The sequence below is a fragment of the Danio rerio genome, chromosome 16 (assembly GCF_052040795.2).
Source record: "Danio rerio strain M-AB ecotype USA chromosome 16, GRCz13ab, whole genome shotgun sequence".
Taxonomy (NCBI): domain Eukaryota; kingdom Metazoa; phylum Chordata; class Actinopteri; order Cypriniformes; family Danionidae; genus Danio; species Danio rerio.
This window is the reverse complement of record NC_141036.1, coordinates 38,492,501-38,502,500: the sequence shown is the minus strand read 5'-3', so window position 1 is coordinate 38,502,500 and position 10,000 is coordinate 38,492,501. Positions and strand designations below refer to the sequence as shown.

Sequence of the window (10,000 nt, the reverse complement as noted above, 5' to 3'; positions counted from 1 at the left end):
AGATAAGCATGTTATTAGCATGATTTTAACGTGAAATAGCATGTTGTTAGCATGATTCTAGCATGAATTAGCATGTTACTAACATGATTTTAGCATGAATTAGCATGTTGTTAGCATGATTTTAGTATGAATTAGCATGTTACTAGCATGATTCTAGCATGAATTAGCATGTTGTTAGCATGATTCTAGCATGAATTAGCATGTTGTTAGCACGATTCTAGCATGAATTAGCATGTTACTAGCATGATTCTAGCATGAATTAGCATGTACCTAGCATGATTCTAACATGAATTAGCATGTTACTAGCGTGATTTTAGCATGAATTAACACGATTCTAGCATGAATTAGCATGTTGTTAGCATGATTCTAGCATGAATTAGCATGTTCTTAGCATGATTCTAGCATGAATTAGCATGTTACTAGCTTGATTCTAGCATGAATTAGCATGTTGTTAGCATGCTTCTAGCATGAATTAGCATGTTACTAGCATGATTCTAGAATGAATTAGCATGTTGTTAGCATGATTCTAACAAGAATTAGCATGTTACTAGCATGATTCTAGCATGAATTAGCATGTTGTTAGCATAATTTTAGCATGAATTAGCATTTGACTAGCATGATTCTAGCATGAATTAGCATGTGACTAGCATGATTCTAGCATGAATTAGCATGTTGTTAGCATGATTCTAGCATGAATTAGCATGTTGTTAGCATGATTCTAGCATGAGTTAGCATGTTACTAGCATGATTCTAGCATGAATTAGCATGTTGTTAACATGATTCTAGCATGAATTAGCATGTTACTAGCATGATTCTAGCATGAATTAGCATGTTGTTAGCATGATTCTAGCATGTGACTAGCATGATTCTAGCATGAATTAGCATGTTGTTAGCATGATTCTAGTATGAATTAGCATGTGACTAGCATGATTCTAGCATGAATTAGCATGTTGTTAGCATGATTCTAGTATGAATTAGCATGTGTCTAGCATGATTTTAGCATAAATTAGCATGTGACTAGCATGATTCTAGCATGAATTAGCATGTAACTAGCATGATTCTAGCATGAATTAGCATGTCCTTAGCATGATAGATAGATAGATAGATAGATAGATAGATAGATAGATAGATATAGAGGTAGATAGATAGATAGATAGATAGATAGATAGATAGATAGATAGATAGATAGATAGATAGATAGATAGATAGATAGATAGATAGATAGATAGAGGTAGATAGATAAATAGAGATAGATAGATAGATAGATAGATAGATAGATAGATAGATAGATCGATAGATAGATAGATAGATAGATAGATAGATAGATAGATAGATAGACAGATAGATGGTGTAAGAGCATGAGTCAAACAAGCCAACCCCCGCCTCTCTACGATGTTCTGATGCTGAGATATAGCTGGTGCCATATCGTTGCTAGGTTAGTCTGTTTTGTTGCTATGGAGTTGATTGACAGCTTAGACTGATGATGTATCAAAGCTTCTTGCCAGTATGAACAGTTAAACACAACCCCCATGTCTCTATCACACTGCAGCATGACAATATCAGTCTGAACCTCTTTAATGGCAGTCTATGGGACAGTTGCTAGGGAGCAGTATCTGGTTGTTAGGGTGTGGCTAAAAAGTTAAAAGGCCATCAGTGATTGGCTGCTGGCTAGACTGAGTTAAATGAGCTCAATCATTAGTCTGTAGGACAGTCTGATGCAGAGTTATGAGCTCACAAAGTTTGATCCCATGTAAAGTCAATGAGAGTCTTTTGCAATGGAAGTCTATGGGACGGTTTCTAGGGTCCAAAAGTGGTTGCTAGGGCGTGGCCAGAAAGTTTAAAGGTGATCAGTCATTGGCAGTTTGATAGTCTGAGTTAAATGAGCCCAGTTAGAAGTCTGTGTGACATTCTGATGCGGAGTTATGAGGTCACAAAGTTTGATCCAATGTTACGTCTATGGGATTTTTCCGACGGTCCCGGGACGTTTTTCGGAAAACCGAAAGTCGGATCAGTCGGAAAGGATATAGCAACTCGAGTCAGAATAGTTCGGAGGTCTGACCCGAGTTTGATGGTCATAGCTTCAAAGGCCTAGGACGAGATAGAGTTTAATTTTTAGTCTCAGAAGAAGAAAATATAATAATAATATTAAGTTTAATAGGATAACAGTAGTCTGGCTTGCTACACAAGCCAGCCTAACTAGATATTAAAGTTTGAGGACAAACTTTATGGTGGCTTGAAAAGCCGAATCTGAAAGTTTGAAGTGGTTTTAAAGTGTAAATAGAATGTTAGTATGATTTTAGCTTGAGTTAACATATTACTAGCATGAATTAGCATGTTAGTAGCATGATTCTTACATGAATTAGCATGTTGTTAGCATGATTCTAGCATGAATTAGCATGTTACTAGCATGATTCTAGCATGAATTAGCATGTTGTAAGCGTGATTCCAGCATGAATTAGCATGTTACTAGCATGATTCTAGCATGAATTAGCATGCTACTAGGATAATTCTAGCATGAATTAGCATGTTAGTAGCATGATTCCTACATGAATTAGCATGTTGTTAGCATGATTCTAGCATGAATTAGCATGTTACTAGCATGATTCTAGCATGAATTAGCATGTTGTTAGCATACATCTAGCATAAATTAGCATGTTACTAGCATGATTCTAGCATGAATTAGCATGTTGTTAGCATGATTCTAGCATGAATTAGCATTTTACTAGGCGGTTGCTAGGGTGTTTTAAGTGGTTGCTAGGTGGTTGCTAAGGTGGTGCAAGGCAGTTGCTAAGGTGGTCTGACTATTTGCTTGGTGGTTGCTAGGGTGTTGCTAGACGGTTGCTAGGGTGTTTTGAGGGGTTGCTAGGTGGTTGCTAAGGTGGTGCTAGGCAGTTGCTAAGGTGTTCTGACTAGTTGCTAAGTGGTTACTAAGGTGTTGCAAGGTGGTCGCTAGGGTATTCTGAGTGGTTGCTAGGTGGTTGCTAAGGTGTTGCTAGGCGGTTGCTAGGGTGTTCTGAGTGGTTGCTAAGGTGTTGCTAGGTGGTTGCTAAGGTTTCCTAAGTGGTTGCTAGGTGGTTGCTAGGGTATTCTGAGTGGTTGCTAAGGCGTTGCTATGTGGTTGCTAGGGTTTCCTGAGTGGTTGCTAGGTGGTTGCTAAGGTGTTGCTAGGTGGTTGCTAGGGTGTCCTGAGTGGTTGCTAGGTGGTTGCTAAGGTGTTGCTAGGCGGTTGCTAGGGTGTTCTGAGTGGTTGCTAGGTGGTTGCTAAGGTGTTGCTAGGTGGTTGCTAAGGTGTCCTGAGTGGTTGCTAGGTGGTTGCTAAGGTGTTGCTAGGTGGTTGCTAAGGTGTTGCTAGGCGGTTGCTAGGGTGTCCTAAGTGGTTGCTAGGTGGTTGCTAAGGTGTTGCTAGGTGGTTGCTAAGGTGTCCTGAGTGGTTGCTAGGTGGTTGCTAAGGTGTTGCTAGGTGGTTGCTAAGGTGTTGCTAGGCGGTTGCTAGGGTGTCCTAAGTGGTTGCTAGGTGGTTGCTAAGGTGTTGCTAGGCGGTTGCTAGGGTGTTCTGAGTGGTTGCTAGGTGGTTGCTAAGGTGTTGCTAGGTGGTTGCTAAGGTGTCCTAAGTGGTTGCTAAGGTGTTCTGAGTGGTTGCTAAGGCGTTGCTAGGTGGTTGCTAGGGTGTCCTGAGTAGTTGCTAGGTGGTTGCTAAGGTGTTGCTAGGTGGTTGCTAGGGTGTCCTGAGTGGTTGCTAGGTGGTTGCTAAGGTGTTGCTAGATGGTTGCTAAGGTGTTGCTAGGCGGTTGCTAGGGTGTCCTAAGTGGTTGCTAGGTGGTTGCTAAGGTGTTGCTAGGCGGTTGCTAGGGTGTTCTGAGTGGTTGCTAGGTGGTTGCTAAGGTGTTGCTAGGTGGTTGCTAAGGTGTCCTAAGTGGTTGCTAGATGGTTGCTAGGGTGTTCTGAGTGGTTGCTAAGGCGTTGCTAGGTGGTTGCTAGGGTGTCCTGAGTGGTTGCTAGGTGGTTGCTAAGGTGTTGCTAGGTGGTTGCTAGGGTGTCCTGAGTGGTTGCTAGGTGGTTGCTAAGGCGTTGCTAGGCAGTTGCTAGGGTGTTGTGAGTGGTTGCTAAGTGGTTGCTAAGGTGTTGCTAGGCGGTTGCTAAGGTGTCCCAAGTGGTTGCTAAGGTGTTGCTAGGTGGTTGCTAAGGTATTCTGAGTGGTTGCTAAGGCGTTGCTAGGCGGTTGCTAGGGTGTCCTGAGTGGTCGCTAGGCCCTTACTAAGGCATTACTAGGCCATTGCTAGGTGGTTGCTAGGCGGTTGCTAGGGTAATTTGGGTGGTTGCTAGGCAGTTGCTAGGGTACCCTGGTTGGTTACTAGGCAAGCCTCACATACATGCTTGACAAAACATTTATACTTAGTAAGCATTTCTAGCAAGTTACAGTACTTGGCTAGTCAATATTAGCATGTAGCTAGTCACTGCTAGCATGTGTAGCATATATGAAGTTCCGTTTGCTAGCATGAGTCAAACAAGCCAATCTCCAAGTCTCTACGATGTTCTGATGCTGAGATATAGCTGTTGATGAATGGTTGCTAGGGTACTCTGTTTTGTTGCTATGGGCGAGGTTACAGAGTGAGCTTGAATGTGGTTGGTTGTCTTAGTCAAATGAACCAACCACCGTGTCTCTATGACACTGCTATGCAAAGATATGCATCTTGGCCTATTTTAATGGAAGTCTATGGAATCAATTTGGGGGCGTGGCTTGTGAGCTTTATTAACATATTGAGATGCTCATTGGTTGTCTGAGTCAGATGAGCCATCCCCCAAGTCAATAGGACACTGCTATGCAAAGATATGCATGTAGGCCAGTTATTAACATGAGTCTAGTATGAATTAGCATGTTACTAGCATGACTCTAGTACAAATTAGCATGTCATTAGCATGTTTCCAGTATGAGTTAGCATGTCATTAGCATGATTAGCATATGAGTAGCATGTTGCTAGCATGATTGGCATGTCATTAGCATGTTAGAATTATAAGCATTTGATAGCACAGCTAATTACATTCTATAGGACAGTTGCTAGGGTGCAGTATGTGGTAGTTAGGGGTGTGGCTAGAAAGTTAAAAGGCCATCAGTGATTGGCTGCTGGCTAGACTGAGTTAAATGAGCTCAGCCATTAGTCTGTATGACAGTCTGATGCAGAGTTATGAGCTCACAAAGTTTGATCCCATGTTAAGTCAATGAGAGTCTTTTGAATGGAAGTCTACGGGACAGTTGCTAGGGTGCCATAAGTGGTTGCTAGGGAGTGGCTAGTAAGTCTAAAGGTCATCAGTGATTGGCTGCTGACTAGACTGAGTTGAATGGGGCCTGACTCTAGTCTGTAGGACAGTCTGATGCAGAGTTATGAGCTCACAAAGGTTGACTCAATGTTAAGTCAATGGCAGTCTTTTACAATGGAAGTCTATGGGACAGTTGCTAGGGTGCCAAAAGTGGTTGCTAGGGAGTGGCTAGTAAGTTTAAAGGTCATCAGTTATTGGCTGCTGGCTAGACTGAGTTAAATGAGCCCAGTTAGAAGTCTGTAGGACAGTCTGATGCAGAGTTATGAGGTCACAAAGTTTGACCCAATGTTAAGTCAATGGGAATTTTGGGAATTTTCCGGGTCGTTTTTCGGAAAACCGAAAGTCGGATCAGTCGGAAAAGATATAGCAACCCGAGTCAGACCAGTTTGAAGGTTTGACGAAAGTTTGAGGTATGAAGCTTGAAAGGGTTAGGAGGAGATAGACTTTAAAATTAGTCTCAGAAGAAAGAAGAAGAAGAATAATAACTAGATTCTTAAAGTTTGAGAACAAACTTTGAGGCTGGCTTGTGAAAGCCTGACGGTAATAGTTTATTTAGCTTAAACAGTTTTAAAAAGTAAGAAAAGATAGATAGATAGATAGATAGATAGATAGATAGATAGATAGATAGATAGATAGATAGATAGATAGATCTAGCGTGTAATAGCATGTTGTTAGCATGATTCTAGCATGAATTAACATGTTACTAGCATGAATTAGCATGTTGTTAGCATGATTTTAGCATGAATTAGCATGTTACTAGCATGATTATAGCATGAGTTAGCATGTTGTTAGCATGATTCTAGCATGATTTAGCACGATTCTATCATGAATTAGCATGTTACTAGCATGATTCTAGCATGAATTAGCATGTAACTAGCATGATTCTAGCATGAATTAGCATGTTGTTAGCATGATTCTAGCATGAATTAGCATGTTTCTAGCATTATTCTAGCATGAATTAGCATGTTGTTAGCTGGATTCTAGCATGAATTAGCATGTTACTAGCACGATTCTAGCATGAATTAGCATGTTGTTAGCACGATTCTAGCATTAATTAGCATGTTACTAGCATGATTCTAGCATGAAATAGCATGTTGTTAGCATGATTCTAGCATGAATTAGCATGTTACTAGCATGATTTTAGCATGAATTAGCATGTTACTAGCTAGATTCTAGCATGAATTAGCATGTTGTTATTATGATTCTAGCATGAATTAGCATGTTACTAGCATGATTTTAGCATAAATTAGCATGTTACTAGCATGATTCTAGCATGAATTAGCACGTTACTAGCATGATTCTAGCATGAATTAGCATGTTGTTAGCATGATTCTAGCATGAATTAGCATGTTACTAGCATGATTCTAGCATGAATTAGCATGTTGTTAGCATGATTCTAGCATGTAACTAGCATGATTCTAGAATGAATTAGCATGTTGTTAGCATGATTCTAACATCAATTAGCATGTTACTAGCATGATTCTAGCATGAATTAGCATGTTGTTAGCATGATTCTATATTAAATTAGCATGTGACTAGCATGATTCTAGCATGAATTAGCATGTGACTAGCATGATTCTAGCATGAATTAACATGTAACTAGCATGTTTCTAGCATGAATTAGCATGTTGTTAGCATGATTCTAGTATAAATTAGCATGTGACTAGCATGATTCTAGCATGAATTAGCATGTGACTAGCATGATTCTAGCATAAATTAGCATGTTGTTAGCATGATTCTAGCATGAATTAGCATGCTACTAGCATGATTCTGGCGTAAATTAGCATGTTACTAGCAGGATTCTAGCATGAATTAGCATGTTACTAGCATGATTCTAGCATGAATTAGCATGTTGTTAGCATGAATCTAGCATGAATTAGCATGTTACTAGCATGATTCTAGCATGAATTAGCATGTTGTTAGCATGATTCTAGCATGAATTAGCATGTTACTAGCATGATTCTAGCATGAATTAGCATGTTGTTAGCATGATTCTAACATCAATTAGCATGTGACTAGCATGATTCTAGCATGAATTAGCATGTGACTAGCATGATTCTAGCATGAATTAGCATGTAACTAGCATGTTTCTAGCATGAATTAGCATATTGTTAGCATGATGGATAGATAGATAGATAGATAGATAGATAGATAGATAGATAGATAGATAGATAGATAGATAGATAGATAGAGATGGATAGATAGATAGATAGATAGATAGATAGATAGATAGATAGATAGATAGATAGATAGATAGATAGATAGATAGATAGATAGATAGATAGATAGATAGATAGATGGTGTGCAAGCATAAGTCAAACAAGCCAACCCTCGCCTCTCTACGATGTTCTGATGCTGAGATATAGCTGGTGTCATATCGTTGCTAGGTTAGCCTGATTTGTTGCTATGGAGTTGATTGACAGCTAAGACTGATGATGTAACAAAGCTTCTTGCCAGTATGAACAGTTGAAAACAACCCCCATGTCTCTATCACACTGCAGCATGACAATATCAGTCTGAACCTCTTTAATGGCAGTCTATGGGACAGTTGCTAGGGTGCAGTATCTGGTTGTTAGGGTGTGGCTAGAAAGTTAAAAGGCCATCAGCTATTGGCTGCTGGCTAGACTGAGTTAAATGAGCTCAGCCATTAGTCTTAAGGAAAGTTTGATGCAGAGTTATGAGCTCACAAAGTTTGATCCCATGTAAAGTCAATGAGAGTCTTTTGCAATGGAAGTCTATGGGACGGTTTCTAGGGTCCAAAAGTGGTTGCTAGGGCGTGGCCAGAAAGTTTAAAGGTGATCAGTCATTGGCAGTTTGATAGTCTGAGTTAAATGAGCCCAGTTAGAAGTCTGTGTGACATTCTGATGCGGAGTTATGAGGTCACAAAGTTTGATCCAATGTTACGTCTATGGGATTTTTCCGACGGTCCCGGGACGTTTTTCGGAAAACCGAAAGTCGGATCAGTCGGAAAGGATATAGCAACTCGAGTCAGAATAGTTCGGAGGTCTGACCCGAGTTTGATGGTCATAGCTTCAAAGGTCTAGGACGAGATAGAGTTTAATTTTTAGTCTCAGAAGAAGAATAATAATAATATTAATAATAATAAGTTTAATAGGATAACAGTAGTCTGGCTTGCTACACAAGCCAGCCTAATAAGTTTAAGTGAGATAACAGTATGTTGGCTTTTCAAGCCACCATAATAATAATAAGTTTAATAGGATAACAGTAGTCTGGCTTGCTACACAAGCCAGCCTAATAAGTTTAATAGGATAACAGTAGTCTGGCTTGCTACACAAGCCAGCCTAATAATAAGTTTAATAGGATAACAGTAGTCTGGCTTGCTACACAAGCCAGCCTAATAACTAGATTCTTAAAGTTTGAGAACAAACTTTGAGGCTGGCTTGTGAAAGCCTGACGGTAATAGTTTATTTAGTTTAAACAGTTTTTAAAACTATGAAAAGATAGATAGATAGATAGATAGATAGATAGATAGATAGATAGATAGATAGATAGATAGATTAGCATGTTATTAGCATGGTTCTAGCATGAATTAGCATGTTTTTAACATGATTCTAGCATGAATTAGCATGTTACTAGCATGATTTTAGCGTAAATTAGCATGTTACTAGCATGATTTTAGCATGAATTAGCATGATTCTAGCATGAATTAGCATGTTGTTAGCATGATTCTAGCATGAATTAGCATGTTGTTAGCACTATTCTAGCATTAATTAGCATGTTACTAGCATGATTCTAGCATGAATTAACATGTTGTTAGCATGATTCTAGCATGAATTAGCATGCTACTAGCATGATTCTAGCATGAATTAGCATCTTGTTAGCATGATTCTAGCATGAATTAGCAAGTTGTTAGAATGATTCTAGCATGAATTAGCATGTTACTAGCATGATTTTAGCATGAATTAGCATGTTACTAGTATGATTCTAGCATAAATTAGCATGTTACTAGCATTATTCTAGCATGAATTAGCATGTTACTAGCATGATTCTAGCATGAATTAGCATGTTGTTAGCATGATTCTAGCATGAATTAGCATGTTACTAGCATGATTCTAGCATGAATTAGCATGTTGTTAGCATGATTCTAGCATGAATTAGCATGTTACTAGCATGATTTTAGCATGAATTAGCATGTTACTAGCATGATTCTAGCATAAATTAGCATGTTGTTAGCATGATTCTAGCATGAATTAGCATGCTACTAGCATGATTCTAGCATGAATTAGCATGTTACTAGCATGATTCTAGCATGAATTAGCATGTTACTAGCATGATTTTAGCATGAATTAGCATGTTACTAGCATGATTCTAGCATAAATTAGCATGTTACTAGTACTATTCTAGCATGAATTAGCATGTTACTAGCATGATTCTAGCATGAATTAGCATGTTGTTAGCATGATTCAAGCATGAATTAGCATGTTACTAGCATGATTCTAGCATGAATTAGCATGTTGTTAGCATGATTCTAGCATGAATTAGCATGTTACTAGCATGATTTTAGCATGAATTAGCATGTTGTTAGCATGATTCTAACATCAATTTGAATGTTACTAGCATGATTCTAGCATGAATTAGCATGTGAATAGCATGATACTAGCATGAATTAGCATGTTGTTAGCATGATTCTAGTATAAATTAGCATGTAACTAGCATGTTTCTA

At 38.9% G+C, this 10,000-nt stretch overlaps 1 protein-coding gene and 2 long non-coding RNA genes across 4 annotated transcripts in view; 2 read left to right on the top strand and 1 right to left on the bottom strand.

Annotated features, from left to right (window-relative positions):
* zdhhc18a (zDHHC palmitoyltransferase 18a) overlaps positions 1 to 10,000 on the bottom strand; it is a 284,455-nt gene that overhangs the window by 141,048 nt on the left and 133,407 nt on the right. The gene's annotated exons all lie outside the window — the stretch shown is intronic.
* Positions 1 to 10,000, top strand: part of LOC148679580 (uncharacterized) — a 167,707-nt gene that overhangs the window by 117,694 nt on the left and 40,013 nt on the right. The window lies entirely within an intron of this gene.
* Positions 2,194 to 10,000, top strand: part of LOC148679581 (uncharacterized) — a 12,168-nt gene continuing 4,361 nt past the window's right edge. Inside the window, exons 1-5 of the long non-coding RNA XR_015945021.1 lie at positions 2,194 to 2,405; positions 2,610 to 2,758; positions 2,975 to 3,406; positions 3,494 to 3,590; positions 3,817 to 5,971. This is a non-coding gene — a long non-coding RNA (uncharacterized LOC148679581). The remainder of the gene's footprint in view (positions 2,406 to 2,609; positions 2,759 to 2,974; positions 3,407 to 3,493; positions 3,591 to 3,816; positions 5,972 to 10,000) is intronic.